The sequence below is a fragment of the Delphinus delphis genome, chromosome 12 (assembly GCF_949987515.2).
Source record: "Delphinus delphis chromosome 12, mDelDel1.2, whole genome shotgun sequence".
Taxonomy (NCBI): domain Eukaryota; kingdom Metazoa; phylum Chordata; class Mammalia; order Artiodactyla; family Delphinidae; genus Delphinus; species Delphinus delphis.
In genome coordinates this window covers 21,475,504-21,492,442 of record NC_082694.2, presented here as the reverse complement: position 1 = coordinate 21,492,442, position 16,939 = coordinate 21,475,504, and the positions used below count along the sequence as shown (strand labels likewise).

Below are 16,939 nucleotides of genomic sequence, written 5' to 3'. Positions count from 1 at the left end.
AATTTTATCATTTTAATATTGCTTTTTCTCATTTTTTGAGATATAAATAACATACCATAAAATTTGCCCTTTAAGGTGTACTGTAGAACAATTTTTAGAATATTTGCAAAGTTATAGAACCATCACCACTATCTAATTCCAGAACATTTTTCTAACCCCTAAAAGAGACCTCATACTCATTAACAATCACCGCCCATCTCCCCCTCTATTCAGCCCCACTATCTACACAGTGTTTCTACAGATTTGTCTCTTCCAGACATTTTGTGTAAATGGAGTCATACAATATGTGACCTTTTGTGTCTGGCTTCTTTTCCTTACCATAATGTTTTCCAGGCTTATCCATGTTATAGCATTTATCTGTACTTCATTTATATTTATGGATGAATAGTATTCCACTATATAGGTAGACCACATTTTATTTATCCATTTTTTAGTTGATGGACAGTTGGGTCATTTCAATTTTGGGGTTATTATGAATAATGCTACAATGAACATTACAGTACAAGTTTGTGTGTGTGTGTGTGTGTGAAGATATGCTTTTGTTTCTCTTGGGTATATACTTAGGAGTGGAATTTTGGTCATATGGTAATTCTGTGTTTAACTTTTTGAGCAGCTTCCAAACTATTTTCTAAAGCAAGTGTACTATTTTACATTCCCTCCACCAGTGTATGAAGGTTACAATTTCTCCACATCCTTGCTGACACTTTACTTTCCATCTTTGTGATTATAGCTATCCTAGTGGGTGTGAAGAGGTATCTCATCTTGGTTTTCATTTGCATTTCCCTACTCAATAATGATGTCAAGCATCTTTTCCTGTACTTATTAGCTATTATATCTCTTCTTTGAGTCAGTTCTATTCAAATCCTTTGTCCATTTTTTATTCCACAAAGAAGGGAAGGTCTATTTTGTCTGACATGACTGTTGCTACCTACAATTTCTTGTCATTTCTGTTTGCATGAGATATATTTTTCCATCCCCTCACTTTCAATTTGTGTGTGTATTTAGCTCTGAAGTGAGTCTCTTGTAAGTAGCATATAAATGGGTCTTTTTTTTTATCCAGTCAGCCACCATAAATGCTCTTTTGATTAGAACATTTAGTCCATTGACATTTAAAGTGATTACTGATATGTTTGTACTTACTTCCATTTTGTTTCTTGTTTTGTGGTTGTTTTTGTAGTTCTCTGTTTTTTCTTCATCTTTTAGTCTCTTCCTTTGTGCTTTGATGATTTTTTTTAGTGGTATACATTTGTTCCTTTCTCTCTAGTTTTTGGGTGTCTACTGTAGGTTCTTAATTTGCGGTTACCATGAGGTTTATATATGTTGACTATAACTATATCTACTTGCTTTAAACTGGTAGTCATTTAATTCAAACATACTCTAAAATATCTACCTTTTTTTACTTTCCTCACCCACATTTTGTGTTTTTGATATCATATTTTACATCTCTATGTTTCTCCCTTCACTGTTTATTGTAGACAATTTCTTTTAACTTTTAATCTTTGTACTAGCTTATTTAAGTGCTTCATCCTTAGCCCTTACTATATATTTGCCTTTCCTAGTGCGATTTTTCCTTTCCTATAGATACTTCTTGTTATAGGCTTTTCACTTAGAGAAGATCCTTTAACATTTCTTTTAGGGTAGGTTTAGTATTGAACTCTCTTCATTTTTGCTTGTCTGAGAAGTTCTTTATCTCTCCTTCAATTCTGAATGATAACCTTGCTGGATAGAGTATCCTAGGTTGCAGGTTTTTCCTTTTCAGTACTTTGAATATATCATGCTACTCCCTTCTAGCCTGCAAAGTTTCTGCAGAGAAATCAGCAGATAGCCTTATGGGGGTTCCCTTGTATATGACTCTGCTTTTTCTTTCTGCCTTTAGAATTCTCTCTTCAACTTTTGCCATTTTAATTGTGATATGTCTTGGTGTGAATCAGCTTGGGTTCATCTTGTTTGGGAACTTCTGTGCTTTTTGTACCTAGATATGTGTTTCCTTCTTCAGATTTGGGAAGTCTTCAGCTATGATTTCATCAAATACATTTTCAACCCCCTTCTCTCTCTCTTTTTCTGAGACCCCTATAATGTGAATGTTGGTATGCTTGTTATCCCAGAAATCTCCTAAACTGTTCTCACTTTTTTTCATGTTTTTCTTTTTGATGATCTTATTGAGTAACTTCCATTATTCTATCTTCCAGATCACTTATGTGTTCTTCTCTATCACTTAGTCTGCTATTCATTCCTTGTACAGTGTTTTTCATTTCAATTATTGTGTTCTTGAGTTCTGTTTTTTAAAATATATTCTAGTCCCTTGTTAGAATTGTCACTGTGTTCATCTATTCTTTTCCCTAATTCAGTTAGCATTCTTAATACTAACACTTTGAATTCTTTATCTGGTAAGTTGCTTATTTCTATTCATCATTTAAATTTTCAGGGGTTTTCTCTTGCTGTTTCGGTTGAGAGTAGTTCTGTCTTTTCATTTTACTTAACTTTTTCTGTCTCTGTGAATTTTGGTGGAGCAGTTACCTATAACAGTGTTAAAGAGGTGTCTTTATGTGGAAGTGTTCGTAAACAGTCTCCATGAGCCCAGTGCCTTTGGTGGAAGAGCTGGATTTGATGTGAACAGAAATCATGTCCTTCCTCAGGGTATACTGTCAGCTATCACCTTGGTGGGGCTGGAGATGGAGGGGCTAGGGCTGGAGCCCTGTATGGGGTGGGGCTTCCCCTCTGCTCAGTGGCTGTTACTGCCCTATCGGGGGCAGGGTCACATCCCAAGTTGATGGAACAGAAGTCTTTTTTTTTTTTTTTTTGCGATACGCGGACCTCTCACTGTTGTGACCTCTCCCGTTGCGGAGCACAGGCTCGGGACGCGCAGGCTCAGCGGCCATGGCTCACGGGCCCAGCCGCTCCGCGGCATGTGGGATCCTCCCGGACCGGGGCACGAACCTGTGCCCCCTGCATCGGCAGGCGGACTCTCAACCAGTGCGCCACCAGGGAAGCCCTGGAACAGAAGTCTTATGGCTCAGGTTTGAGCTAGAGGTTTCCTTTAAGCATGTGCTCTCCTCTATCTCAGCACAGGCACCCTCTCTGGAGCAGGAGGGGCCCATGCAGGTTTCGAGCCTTAGTGTGCCAGCTGCAGACAGAGGTCTGGGCTGTCTCCAGTGTACCACCCCTGCTGCATCTGAGTCTCCTTTGCCCCTCACAGCCAATCACTCCCTGTAGCCTCTGCCAACCATGCTCAGTTGTGGAGCCATGAGGCAGGGCAGGTGGGGCCCACGTGGGCTACATGGGCTCTCGGCATGTATCAGGACACAGGCTGTGGCAGTCTGGCTGCTGTCACAGATTGGGACCACCCCTGATGTGCTGCCTGTGTAAGCATCAGCAGTGGCAGCCCCCACCATGCCATGGTCCCATCAGACGCCACCCAGGGTCCGAGTTGTCTCTGTATCCCCTTAGTGAGCTCTCTCCCAGGTCCTGGCAGTCCTCGCTCCAGTGCGGAGCTGTGAGGTGAAGTAAGTGTGGCTGGAGCATTCCAGTGCTCCAGTGCAGAGCGTTGGTTCAGGCTGGGGCACGTACTGGGGTGGTTACAGGAAACTGGGCAGCCACTGGAGCAGTCCTCAGTCAGCCCTCTGCCCCGCCTTGGGAGTAAGCCAGCGCTCACATGCTCCTCGCAAGTGGAGTCCAGGATTCCCACGGCCCTTCTGTGAGTTCCACTGGCTCTCCAACCAGCCAAGTGGGCTTGTTTTCCCTGTGTCAGATTCCAGGACTGGGCTGCCTGAGACATGGTTTGAAAAGCTCACTCCCCATGGCAGATCTTCACCCCTTCCCTCTGAGTCCCTTCCCAGGGGCACAGGTCCTGATCTGATCGCTTCTCTTCCCTTCCTACCTGATTGTGTGTAGCTCTTCCTTACAGCCTTGTTTGTACAGGAGTCTTTCTTACAGTTTCAAGTTTCAATGAGAATTGTTCCATATGTAGATGTATGTTTGATGTGTTTGTTGGCGGAGGCAAGTTCACTCCTTCCTACTCTACCATCTTGATTGATCCCCCTGTCTTTTCACTTTTTGATGGTGTCTTTTGAAGCACAAATGTTTTTAATACTGATGAGGCCAAATTTATCTCTTTTTTGGGAGGGGTTGCTTGCCCTTTTGGTGTTGTTTCCAAAAAATAATTGCCTAATCCAAAATCACAAAGATTCACAGCTCTGTTTCCTTCTAAAGAGTTTCATAGTTTTAATTTTTATATTTACATCTTTGATCTATTTTTAGTTAATTTTTATATATGGTGTGAGATAGGAGTCTACCTGCATTCTTTTGCATGTGGATATCCAATTGTTTCAGTACTTTTTGTCTTCAGAAGTTAATTGACCATAAATGTAAGGCTTATTTCTCAACTCTCAATTCTAATCAATTTATCAGTATGTCTATCTTTATGTCAATGCCGTATTGTTTTGATTGCAGCAACTTTGTAGTAAGTTTTGAAATAATACTACCTTTTAATATTATATAACGTAAAACTTACGACTGCCAATTTAAAGTTTGTGTTTTTTAATAATATAATTAGGCAGAATCATTTGCTAGTTTCTGTTCTTAGTCACCTTGGCTGAAAGTTGATACCTTTAGTCTCCCTGGCTGAAAACTTGATAGGACTTTGCAGCCCTTAATTTCTCTGAATAGAGACAGAGGAAAAGTGTCTAGATGGAGACTACAACTCTGAAGAGAAACTGATGGCTGTGATTGTAGAAATTCTACAAGAAATAAAATATTATTCAGCAATTCAGGTCTATAATTTGAATATTATTTGTTGCTGATTGGATTATAAAGTTATTTTAAACTTAACATTTATGGGTTTCCTTTTGGAAACCTGTGTAGCATGAAAAGAGAAGCTTTGGATATATTATATACATATAATATATCCATATTTTGTTTAGGTGTACTCATGCAGTTATGCATATGTGAAACAAGCAGCATTATATCACTTTCTTTTTATTAATCTGAAAGAATAAATGTAGATAAATTGGAGTTAGATGTTAAAAAGCCAGAGTCCTTGTTTGATACTAAAATTGTGATGTATCAGTGTGTGACAGAGAGAGAAAGGGAGAACAAGAATACTAATGAACTTACTTTCTAAGACATTGCTGTTTTCTAAGATATGAATGTGAGTAATAAAAATATGCAAACAACATATGCACTCACATGCCAGGAATGTGTTTATTCATGGTATAGTACATTGAATGTGATGGGTGAAGTGCAAATCCAGCTGATATGATCAGGTATGTGATTCATCATATTTTGCAGACATTGTTTTGTTATACATTTGGGAAAAAATCTCATCTAATAATAGGATCTGTATATTCTTTCCTTCTTTCAATGTTGTTTTCTCTTCCAAGTGTATGTCATTTATTTGTCATTTAGTGTGTGTACATGTATTTGTATGAAAAATGTATTATTATTCTCATATAATTTATGATGGGATTCAGAGTTGTTTGGTCTGGATTGAACCACCCTCCCATCAGTCTCTAGGTAATAACATATCCTTTGTCTCTTTATAGCAAAAATAGATTTTAAAAATAGTTGTATATGTAACCATCAAGACCATACACTACAATTAATTGGTTTTGTTTCAAATTCATTATGTAGTGAAAGGTGTAATTACACAGCTCAAATTGCATCCCTTTCTCTCAACATCATTGCTGTTTTCCAGTGGGTGGTGGTTTATAAATGCAGGAGTAAGGATGGAATGGGGTCCTTATTTGGTCAAAATAGTCTTATTTTACTCTATGAGGGAAATAGGCATATAAAATTTGGAACTAATTATGCAAATAGTTATTTCCACATATAATTTATGAATTTCATTTTAAAATCCTGTTCTAAAGGTGGACAGGCCTTTGAATCACATGTTGTTCTTTAAACCAACTCATAATTATGCTCTGTCACACTCACCAAGTATACTGGTGCAACATTTATTTACCTTTCATTAATTTGGAAACAGCATGGTTTGCTAAATTATACACTGGTCATTCAGAGTCATCATATCAGATGCAATTGAAGGCAAGATTGAATGGTATGTTTCTGCTCCCACGTGCCAGCCTTTGTTGACATAGAGCACGTGGTGCTGTTTCCCATCATAATAATGGAGGCCATCTCCAGGAGGCATTCCTGGAGCAGGTCTGAGGAGAGTGCACCTGTGGGGATGGTGCAAGAAGCATTCTTTTCCTTCCAGCCCATTTTGGCTCTGCCACGTGTAGATTTATGTATATGTTGCCCACTTTCACCATCACTCGAAATAGGAATGCAGCTACCCTGTTACAGGGAGGTGATAAAAAATGCATTTTGAGCTGATGTTGTAAAAAATATCCTATTAAATTTCATTTCAGAGTTTTTATTATGTAATTTTGAAGATTCAGCTGTTTGTTTAGATAAATGCCAACGGCAAACTCAGGTCTTTACTCTGTGCAACTAGATATTCCATAATGTAACATACATGTTCGTGGAAGATAACTTTTTGGAGACAAAAGGTGAACTAACAAAAGTCACTGCTCGCTGACACGTTTTAACAGGGGTTCCTTAAGGAGGGAGACAGAATATTTTAAGCTGAGAGAGGTGAAGACGATTGAATTTTCTTTTTAAATGAAGGAGTTTACACATTCTTAGCTTATTTTAGAAATCCTACTCTGCAGACCATACACATTTGCATTGATTTTTGTGGGACAAAAGTGAAACTGGGGCTTCCCTGGTGGCGCAGTGGTTGAGAGTCCGCCTGCCGATGCAGGGGACACGGGTTCGAGCCCTGGTCCGGGAAGATCCCACATGCCGCGGAGAGGCTGGGCCCATAAGACATGGCCGCTGAGCCTGCGCGTCCGGAGCCTGTGCTCCGCAGCGGGAGAGACCACAACAGTGAGAGGCCCGCGTACCGGAAAAAAAAAAAAAAAAGTGAAATTGATTCATACCCTGTCACATTAGTGTAATTTGTAACACCTTTGTATTGCATATTAAAGTTTTTTTTTAAATGGTGAGTTCACACTTTTTTCACAAGTATGCTTAAATTTAATTTAATATATGGGGCAAAGAGTAGAAAGAATGGCCTCTCGATACTTCTCTGTTCCTTAGAACATATCCTAATTTTTTTTTTCTCTTTTGCTCTGGAGTTCAATCATCATGCTAGTGATGTTAACAGCTAATAGTTTGTAAGTCTTGACATCTCTTCAGGTATTTATTTCAGTTGAGCTGTTTTAATCAAGCACTATTTTATTTTCTTATTTTTTTATCTTCCGCTTCTCCCACTAAAATAGTAAACTCCATGTAGGCAGGGGCTTATAGTGATCATAAAGGACCTGGCAGATCATACTAAAATGTAAACCTTTATCTTGTGGGCAGTGGGTGAGAACAAGGGTTTAAGTGGGGAAATAACCTGATCAGATTTACATCTTAAAGACAGAGTTCAGAGCAAGATCATGGTGGTCTCGTGGTGGGGGCATGTCTGGAGGCAGGGAGAGGACTTAGAAAGCTGATCCAATAAGAGATAATGATGGCCCAATTTAAGATATTGTTAGTACATTGTAAAATCATGGACTAATGTAAGCAATATTAAGGAGGTAGAATCCATGGGACTTGGTGCTTGATTGATGTAATTAGTGAGGGAAAGGCCGAGTGCAGGACCATTCTCAGGTTTCTTTTTGGGCAGTTAATGGAATCACGTGTGAAGAGAGACAAATATTTTTTCTAAAACACAATGAGTTCAACTAGGAGTTTGTTTCATGTGAAGTACCTGAAGGCCATCAAGAAGAAATATCCAATAGGTTGTTGGAGATAGGAATCTAGAACTCAGGGGAGAGATCCATGCTGAGGATAATAGGGTTTAAGTTTATCAAAGCATAAATGGCTGTTGAAGCCATAGTTAGGGAGATTTTCCAGGAAAAATATAAAGAGAAGACTAGGGCTCAGTTGAGCCCTAAGGGTTGTTGACATTTGTCCCATAAATAGAGCCCAAAAAGACGAAATGAGTAGCATCCAGAGAGGTAGGCAGAGAACCAGGCACATGATGTGCCATGAGAAGAACATATCAGGAAGTTTGTGGCCAACAGTACAAGATGATGCAGAGGAACTGAGTAGGAGAAATCTGTTAGACATTTATTGAAACAGCATTTATTGGGGGCCTGTTATGTGAGTGTGGTCTTCAAACCAACCCAGTAAATGCTTGCCACCAGCTTTCAAAGTGTTTCATTAAAGAAATCGTCACAGTTAATTCCTGATAATCTAATACAGGTTGTGCCTTCTGTTTCCCCCCTTTAAAAGACCTTTCCCATGTTGTAAGGAAAAAAGTAGAAGGTAAATGAAGAGCTATCTTTTCTGTATTCAGGTCCAAATGTATAATTCTCGGGAAAACATTCTTTTCCATGACGAATAATTTCATTGATTAGGAGAAAAATGGAAATTTTTATAAGGTTGCCAACCAAAGTGGTTCTCCACTTTTATTTTCAGCAAAGCTAAATCTGCATATTGAAGATGTATCTTGATATGCAAAGACCCAAAAGATGAAATGCTGACACACTTAACTGATTTCTTTCATTTTACTTTCTTGACATTGGCTGTGCACATACATAGGCAGACAGTCATATGAGATAGTTACAATTATTTGGATGAAAGAAAATGTAATATTTTGCATAAAATGATGAGAAAATGTAATTGGAAAAACTGAAGGAAAAATGGAAATCCAATTTTCCTTAGTTTGGTACTCAGTATACAATTCATACCTGTCCATTGTGGTGAAATGAAATACTTTCAAGTTGCGTTGTATTTGGAAATTGAATCCTACTTTAATTTCTTGCCATTAGAATTTCTCCTGTACTTAAAGTTCTTACTAAAATGATATGTTAAAAACACAAATAGCATATTTATGATTTGCTTTAATCAATGAAACATAATAAAATGTCAAATGCTCAACATTGACAAGAATTTAAATAAAAAAGATACTATACTGAACAAACATTTGGATAAACACATAGAAAATGCCTACCAAATTCAATATAGTAGCTAATTTTTAAACTAGAATTTAGAAAGAAAGTCACTCATTTTGTAGACAAGAAAACTGAATTGGAAGAAGGAAATTTATTTGACTAAGGTACATTGACAACTCATATAGCCTTGAGATTGCATGAGGCCAATTTTATAAAGTTCTGCTGCTCCTTTTTTCTTACGGTGTTATCACTTGTAATGCATTCTCTTTCCCAAATGTATTTCATCTTTTATCTCTAAAAGATGGAATTTTCCTTGAATTTCTTATAGACCTTAATCTGGCACTCCTAAGGCTTTTACAACATTTTAATGTTTCCACATTTACTGGATATGTGATTGAGTGTGACCAATGCAGGCAAGTCTGCTTGACTTTACCTGAAGAGGCCTTTCAGTTTTACGTTTTATACCATTGCTCAAGCAGGAAGGCACCTCTACCTTCTGCCTCTTATTTTTTCCACCTGCCTCAACAGGTAAGGGCCAATTCAAATGTTGTTGCCCCTGTATAGTCTTCACTTTTCATCCTAGTCAGAATGAGTTAATCCTTCCTCTTTATTCTGGCTTGATGAGTCCCCCCCAGCTCCCTTCCCAGTCAAGTAGAGGCAGAGATGTTAGATGAATTCCTTGGAATTGCAGTCTGAGGTCAGGTGGCCATTGCTTATGGGGAGGCCACAGAAGCTGGAGCCAAGGGATGTGTTTTACAATACAGCATACTGGGAAGAAGCCAAAATCAGGCAATGACTCGTCAACTCCAAATGGTTAGGCTTTGAGGGATGGTGTAAACTGGAGGCTCCAATCAGAACAGAACAAATGGTTTAAAATTGAGGAGAGAGATGGTACCTTAAAAAAAAAAATCACTAAACCAGAGAAGACTGGACTGTTCTTAGAAGATGCCTGCAGACTTGATGGAGCAGAAGGTAGGCATTAAAGACACTGACCTGAGGAGGACACCAGATCTTTTTTTCAGACATCAAGTAATGCTTCTTATACCATTTACATATAGTAGGATGATAAATTTTTATCTCATCTGATAAATGTAAGAGTCTTCATAGTCATGTTTTTATTGTATTATTCTTTGTTCTTCACTTAGTGTAATGTCTGGCATATCATTAGTGCTAAGTAAATATTTGTTCATTTATTTAGTAAATGTTGAACCCATTATATATGGAAGTGTGACATACTGACATTTCTAATTTTATAAGTTCATTAAATCATTCATTCATTCATTTAAAAAGTAAGTATTAACTATATCTTGGTAATTATACAGAGAAGCAAAATTAGTGCTTATTTCAACATCTAGAGGAGAAAGCAAACAGTAAATGGTTACCACGGTTGCATTAGGTATGGTGACAGGTTTCTGTATGGGGCATTATGGGAGCCCTTCTGGAAATAGCTATACTCTCAGGGAGAGGCTAAAGAGTTCATTTTTGCTGGGTGGAGGAATGAGCAGGAGGCTGCCAGGAGAGTCATGGGGCAAAAATGCATGTGAATGTAGGGGAAATGGTTTGGTAGGTGAGTGTACTGGGGATTGAAAAGGTAGGAGAGAGCAAATGCAAAGAGGGGTCAGATCATGAAGGCATGCTATACTAAAGAATTCAAACTTGATTCTTTGTCTTGAGAAGGACTGAAAGATTTATAAAGGGATTCTAAATGCATTTCTTTTGTTCTTCACTGCTTTATTTTCCACCTAATTTTTGATGTCCTATCCCATATGTGCTTCTAGGAATCTATCAGGTCTTAAAACATTAAACCATCCAGGAATTAATGGAGGACTTGATACCACTGTCACAAATATAATCACCAGTCACTTAATGGTTGTATCTGCATTGGAAACTCCATGTTCCTATTTAATTATTTCTTTAGCAAATTTAAATTCAATGTCAGCTAGGCTTAAGCAACATATGTAGACTGAGACTTTTAAAAAATCTATTAAGGTACAAATAAAACATTATAATTACTTCTCATGCCAAAGCCCTTTTGGAATTGAATGTGTTGATATTTATTGTGGAGATAACCAGGCCATAAATTCTAAAAACACATTTTATTACTTCTAAATTAACACGGCTGAACTAAAATGAGACCATGGTTTATAATGACTGGTTAAATTGCAGTAATGTCCTCTTCAACCTAGTAAATTGGCATCATTATGTACAATCCTCACATTATAACAGCATTGCCTTGTAATACTTAGAGAATTTATTCTGTATCTTGACTTGTAAATGTGTTAAACCAGGACTTTCAAGTGATAGATAAATTTAAATTCACATGTGTTAATGATGTTGCTGTTTATAATTAATATAATTAAGGACAGAACTTCAGGGGTTTTCACAGCTATCATTTGCTCCTGAAATCTAAAGAAAGGTGGAATTACTCTACCATTTATTGGTATTCTGCAGATTTTATTCTTCAGAAAGTTTTAATGAGCTAGAATTATGTCAGAAACCTTGATATATGTCTTTTAAATTATGACAGATGATGTCTAAATAATTGTCTATCCTGATCTATTATTTCTTGAAAGGTCTTCAGGAACATAGCTTCAGTACTCTGTTCAGTGGATCAGTTCACTGTTGTATTCCCCTAGTAGACAGTTTTCCTTCTGATGAGATAACTGGCATTTCTTAAGTAGTGTTGGGCAAGGTCTTGGTATCACAATCCCAGGTGTTTGGCAAATCCCAGGAATAATTTTTCCTTTACTTGTTTCTGGGATATAAAGTGAGATACTGTTGTTGAAGTCTTTGTAAACATGGAAAATAATTTCTCACAAATAACTGATGTATAAAATTTGTATGATCCAATTTAGATAAAGGAATTAAGAACCTGACGATGAAATTTGCTGATTATAACTTGTCAGCATAAGAAGTATGATGGTACTTGTAGATCACACTGGGAATACTTCAGGCTAAATGTAGAATTCAAAGCACTTTTATAAATTGAAAAAGAGATGAGAAAATTTGATAGTAAATTTAATTGGGGGCATATTCCGGGAAGTACCCTTCAGAATAATAATAAGCTATAAATGTAGAAAATGAGAATGACACACTATAAGTTTAATAAGTGAAAAAAGATCTAGAGATAATAGTGAACTAAAATTGAACATGAATTAGTCACTCTTCTTTTGCATAGAATGTGTAGATTAAGTGCTATGCAGAGTTACAAAGAAAATGAAGCAATATAATGCTGCCCTCAGGAGACCAATGAACTAATGAAAAAAATATAAATATGAAAGGTCCAAACTATAAAGTATCTATGTTGTTCTCATTCAAACTCAGGGTAATTTGCCTACTGTTGAGTGCCTGTGTGGCTGGTTGAAAGGACCAAATGTTAAATGATTTTGCTCTATTTTATATCAGCACTGATAACAACCCAGTTCACTTTCTTCTGAGGTATCTCCTTGATGTATAGCCTGGGAAAATGTGGATCATTAAATCATCAGAAGCACTTGACCCTAGAGGATTATGTACCATAATATGCTACTTGAATTTTTTGGCTTAAATTATTTCAGTGTTTTAAAAGGAATCGGGCCTACTTTTTATTTCTTTTTTGGAATAGTAATACATGTCTCATCTTAGAAATGATATCCATCATTTATGTAGTCACCAAGCTTTAAATTTTTAATTTTTGTTGGGCTCCTACCCACGCCCACCCCTTATCAACATATTCAGTCTATTACATAGAATTTTAATTTCAGAACTGGAGAGGAACCTTAGAGGTCATATAGTTCAATTATCATCTGAGATATGCATCCTCTTTACAAGGTCTCTGATAAATATCTAGACTATTTTTTTAATATCTGGAATGACAGGTAACTTTCTAAGTCCTTTCAAATCTTACTTCCTGATTGATATATTTGTCCTTTCAGCTTTTAACCTGGTTTTGATCGTCATCATGCATGGATGTCTGCAAATAGCCTCCTAACTGATCTTTCTTCTCCAATTTTTTCTTTCCTAGAATATCTTTACACCACTGTTTCAATAAAATTCCTAAAACACTTTGATCATATTGCTACCTTGATTCAGAAACCTTCAGTAATTCCCTGTAGCCTGCAGGATAAAATCAGAACTCATTAACTTGACATAGTCTAGCTCAACATATATTTCTGGGTTTAACTTCACCTTTTTCAGCTTCCCTAGCCCATCCTTTGAGCTTAGTTGGTCTACTTACTTTTGCTGAAATTATATTGTTCTTTCTTGTTCCAGTGCTATTGCTGATGCTACTTCCCTTACCTCTTCCTCTTTCACTACTACTCTCCTCTTATTTAAATACTACACATATCTTAAGAGTGAAGTTGATCTTGGGGAGACAGCAGTGAGTGGTGGCTTGAAGCAGGATCTTAGTTCCCTGCCCAGGAATTGAACCCTGGCAAGGCTGGATGAAAACCAGGAATCCTAACTGCTAGTCCACCAGGGGCTAGAGGCTAGAAGCAAAGTTGCCCTGGCTTTTGCCCCCATTGAAAAACAAGAATGTCTTAAGGAGGCAAAAACCGTAAAAACAGGTACAAAGTTTATTATTATTAGCACAACACAACATGTGGGAGGGCACGCCGAGAAGCAGTTTCTTTAGACAGAAGCAAAGCAGGAACACACACCCAGAGAGAAAGGGTGTGGGCGTCTTCCTTATTGAGGAGGAACCTGGTAAAGAGGCAGTTAAATCATTTATATAAGGGCAGTTCTTCTGGGTCTTTGTTCTCCTCTGGCCAATTATCTTGCTTCTTTTCCCACATCTGACCTGTCTTAGGGCCCTCCCCAGTATGCATGCACATCTTTTTTTAAGATGGATTCCAGTGCAGAGGCCTATGGGAGGTTGACGCCACCTGTTATGGGGTGACGACCCCTCCCTTTTTGACCCTCCAAGGAGCCTTCCTGTGCATGTACAGTTAGGGAGGTTTTCTTGACTTCAGGAGTGATAGATGTGGTCATTTTATCTCTTTATTCCAGCAGACCTCAACTCCTGCCATTAACTTTATCCTTGAAGTGTCTAGGGAAAACAAAGCTCCAGTTTATTCCACTTGACAGACTCCAGCTGTTCACCCAGGGCTCCGTCTACCTCCTACCTCCCAGTGCTCTCTTTGGTAACTTACTCCAGACCACACCCAGCATACTGTGACTCTTCCTTTCCTGAACCCTTATGGGTGCCCATTTTCAGCCTCATTCATTTGGTGCATAATCATGAGCTAACTTGGGACAGTTCTCAGATTGTTATATTAAATTGTAATTTGTCTTTTGTATTGATGTTTAACTTTTTTTTCACATTTTAATACTTGGCTATCTTCCAGATTTATTTTATGAGTTGATATGGTATAAAGCATATGGTTTTCTAACTGTATTCCACCAAATCTTAGGGGTTCCTGGAAATATGACTGGGGAGGGCGAGGGTATAGACTGGAATTTGTGGTTCCCCAACAACTTCTACCTGAACACCTCTGCTTTGATCTGTTTTTATACCAAATCTATGCATCTGATTACTTTTGAGAAAAGCATTCAGACTAAAGATGTTTGAAAACTGTGAATGAGTTTTCCCAGAAAACTTGGAGAGGAACCCAGACTTGGAAAAGAGAGAGTGGATTTTATGTCCACTTTTAACTGTTCACTGTCTTCTACTTTAGTTTCCTCATTTAAAAAATTACAAGGTCAACACATATTACCTTACATCTCTTCCACTGTAGAAGTTAATGATGCTAAGAAAACTAGCTTTATTAAAATATAGTGACATCTGATTTTTTTATTTTTAAAAAATGTTTATGGAAAGTATATATTTATTTAGACCATTCTATTATGAAGTTGCTTGCAGTTTTTAGTTGCTGTTATGGCCAGAATGTTCTACATATGGTACATTAATTATATAATAATTAAATATGAAAAAGGCAAATTCTTTTCCACTCTTTCCTTTTGATCAAAATATTATATGTGGCATTCATGTACCTTTGGCTCTTTGGTACCACTTGCAAACCCTTAATTAGCATCATACCAGAAATCCTTGTATAAACTTTAAAACCTTGAGAATGTTGTCTTCAAAAACCACAGAATTCAAAAACAAGGTGAGGTGGGTGTACAAGCAGTTTAAAAAACATGAAGGCTAGATCTGTGTAAACTTAGAGAATGTCATTCCTTAGATCAATTTTTTTTCCAATATCTTTTTCAAAGTAGGAGGCCACCATAAAGATATGTAACAGATGTAAGGCAGAGGAAAGATCTTAAACTTGCTTGTTTTGCTTGTCCTCATACCTACAGTATTTAAGGATGCCAGTAGTTGGCACCAACAGAGTATTCAGTTTTAAAAGTGGAAAAATTTAAAGCCTGAAGTTTACCTAGTTTGAGGTCTGCTAGGAGATTACCACTTAACTGAAATCATAGCCATACTGAAACAGATCAAAACCTGAACTTTGCAGATTATGTTATTCAGCAGGTTTCGGCCACAAACCAAAGTCTGCAGATGAGGGACTAAGATTTCCAAGAAGTTAAGCATAGAATCAAGATTTTTCTAATTCTAGAGAAATGCAACTCAAAACTACAATGAGTTACCACCTCACAAGGTGGTGCAGTGGTTAAGAATCCGTCTGCCAATGCAGGGGACACGGGTTCGAGCCCTGGTCCAGGAAGATCCCACATGCTGCAGAGCAATTAAGCCTGTGCGCCACAACTACTGAACCTGCGCTCTAGAGCCCGTGAGCCACAGCTACTGAGCCCGCATGCCACAACTACTGACCCGCATGCCACAACTACTGAAGCCCACGCACCTAGAGCCTGTGCTCCACAGCAAGAGAAGCCGCTGTCATGAGAAGCTCATGCACCGCAACGAAGAGTAGCCCCCGATTGCCGCAGCTAGAGAAAGCCCATGCACAGCAACGAAGACCCAATGCAGCCAAAAATAAATAAAATAAATAAATTAAAAAAAATAAAAACACGAGAAGATACTAGAATAACAAGTTTTTTTTTTGTGCATCACTGTAGAATAAGATGCTTAAAGTTGTCATGAGGACTAGTACCTGGCACATCTCGGAAAATAAGGCGGGTGTTTCCATGTTGATAGTACTGTGAGGTGCTGGTATAAGAGCTTATGCTACTGGTCCTGGCATTTGTTAATAGTAACATTCCCCCAGGAGCTTTTAGATGTCTCTTAAGCAGTGAGAATCCTCTTCAAATTCTAAGAAATAATCTCTGGGGCTCAACATTTGCACTTTCTCCTCAAGCAAGTCTGTCTCATTTAAGAAAAGAATTATGGCGACATTGCTGAAAACCTGGTTATTGACAATCCTTTCAAAAATGCTCAGAGATTCTGTAAGGCATTGGTCATCTATCTTGCCTACCATCTGGTCAAACTCACTGGAAGAAATAAGGAAGCATTCAAACCAACATTTCCTTTTTGATCTTTGACTGCCTACATCAGACATTTTGAAAGGAACATAGTAAGTTTCAAATTTGTACTTAGGAATATTTTGTTAGGTATTCTGCAAAGCAGAATATCCTCTTGTAATGGAATGTATCTGGCTCTTCGAGCTTATCCATTCTCAAGGAACTAGTTTTACAGATTCACCCAGCTGAAATTACCCATGGTTGTCATGTGCTTCCATCTGCCCACTGTGCCCTCATAGCAGAAAAATATTGAGAAAACGAAACAAAAACCTGGCATTGTCACCATTCCCTGGGCCACCATGGGTGGCCAGGGTTGTCAGCTGTCATCATCTTGTCTTTATTGAGTTGGTTTGAATTACCTCCCCAAGGAATACGAAGCTTCTCTTGAAATCTACAAGCACTTGCATACCTTTGGTCATGTTGCTGGAGATAGTGGGGTGAAACCCCTCACCAGCGCTCTTAAGCGTCCTGCCTGTGGATGACCCACATCAGCTTCAGGAAGATGGACCTGCTTCTCTGGTTTGCTCCTAGAAGCCCGGTTTTTCATGAACTGCTTCAGGTAGGTCTGACTTTTCCCAGGACAGGCATCT

The 16,939-nt window shown here is 38.1% G+C and overlaps 1 protein-coding gene and 1 pseudogene across 2 annotated transcripts in view; one reads left to right on the top strand and one right to left on the bottom strand.

The window, feature by feature from the left end:
• Nucleotides 1–16,939, top strand: part of CTNNA2 (catenin alpha 2) — a 1,196,494-nt gene that overhangs the window by 45,862 nt on the left and 1,133,693 nt on the right. The window lies entirely within an intron of this gene.
• On the bottom strand, nucleotides 15,855–16,783 carry LOC132435624 (guanine nucleotide-binding protein subunit alpha-13 pseudogene; annotated as a pseudogene).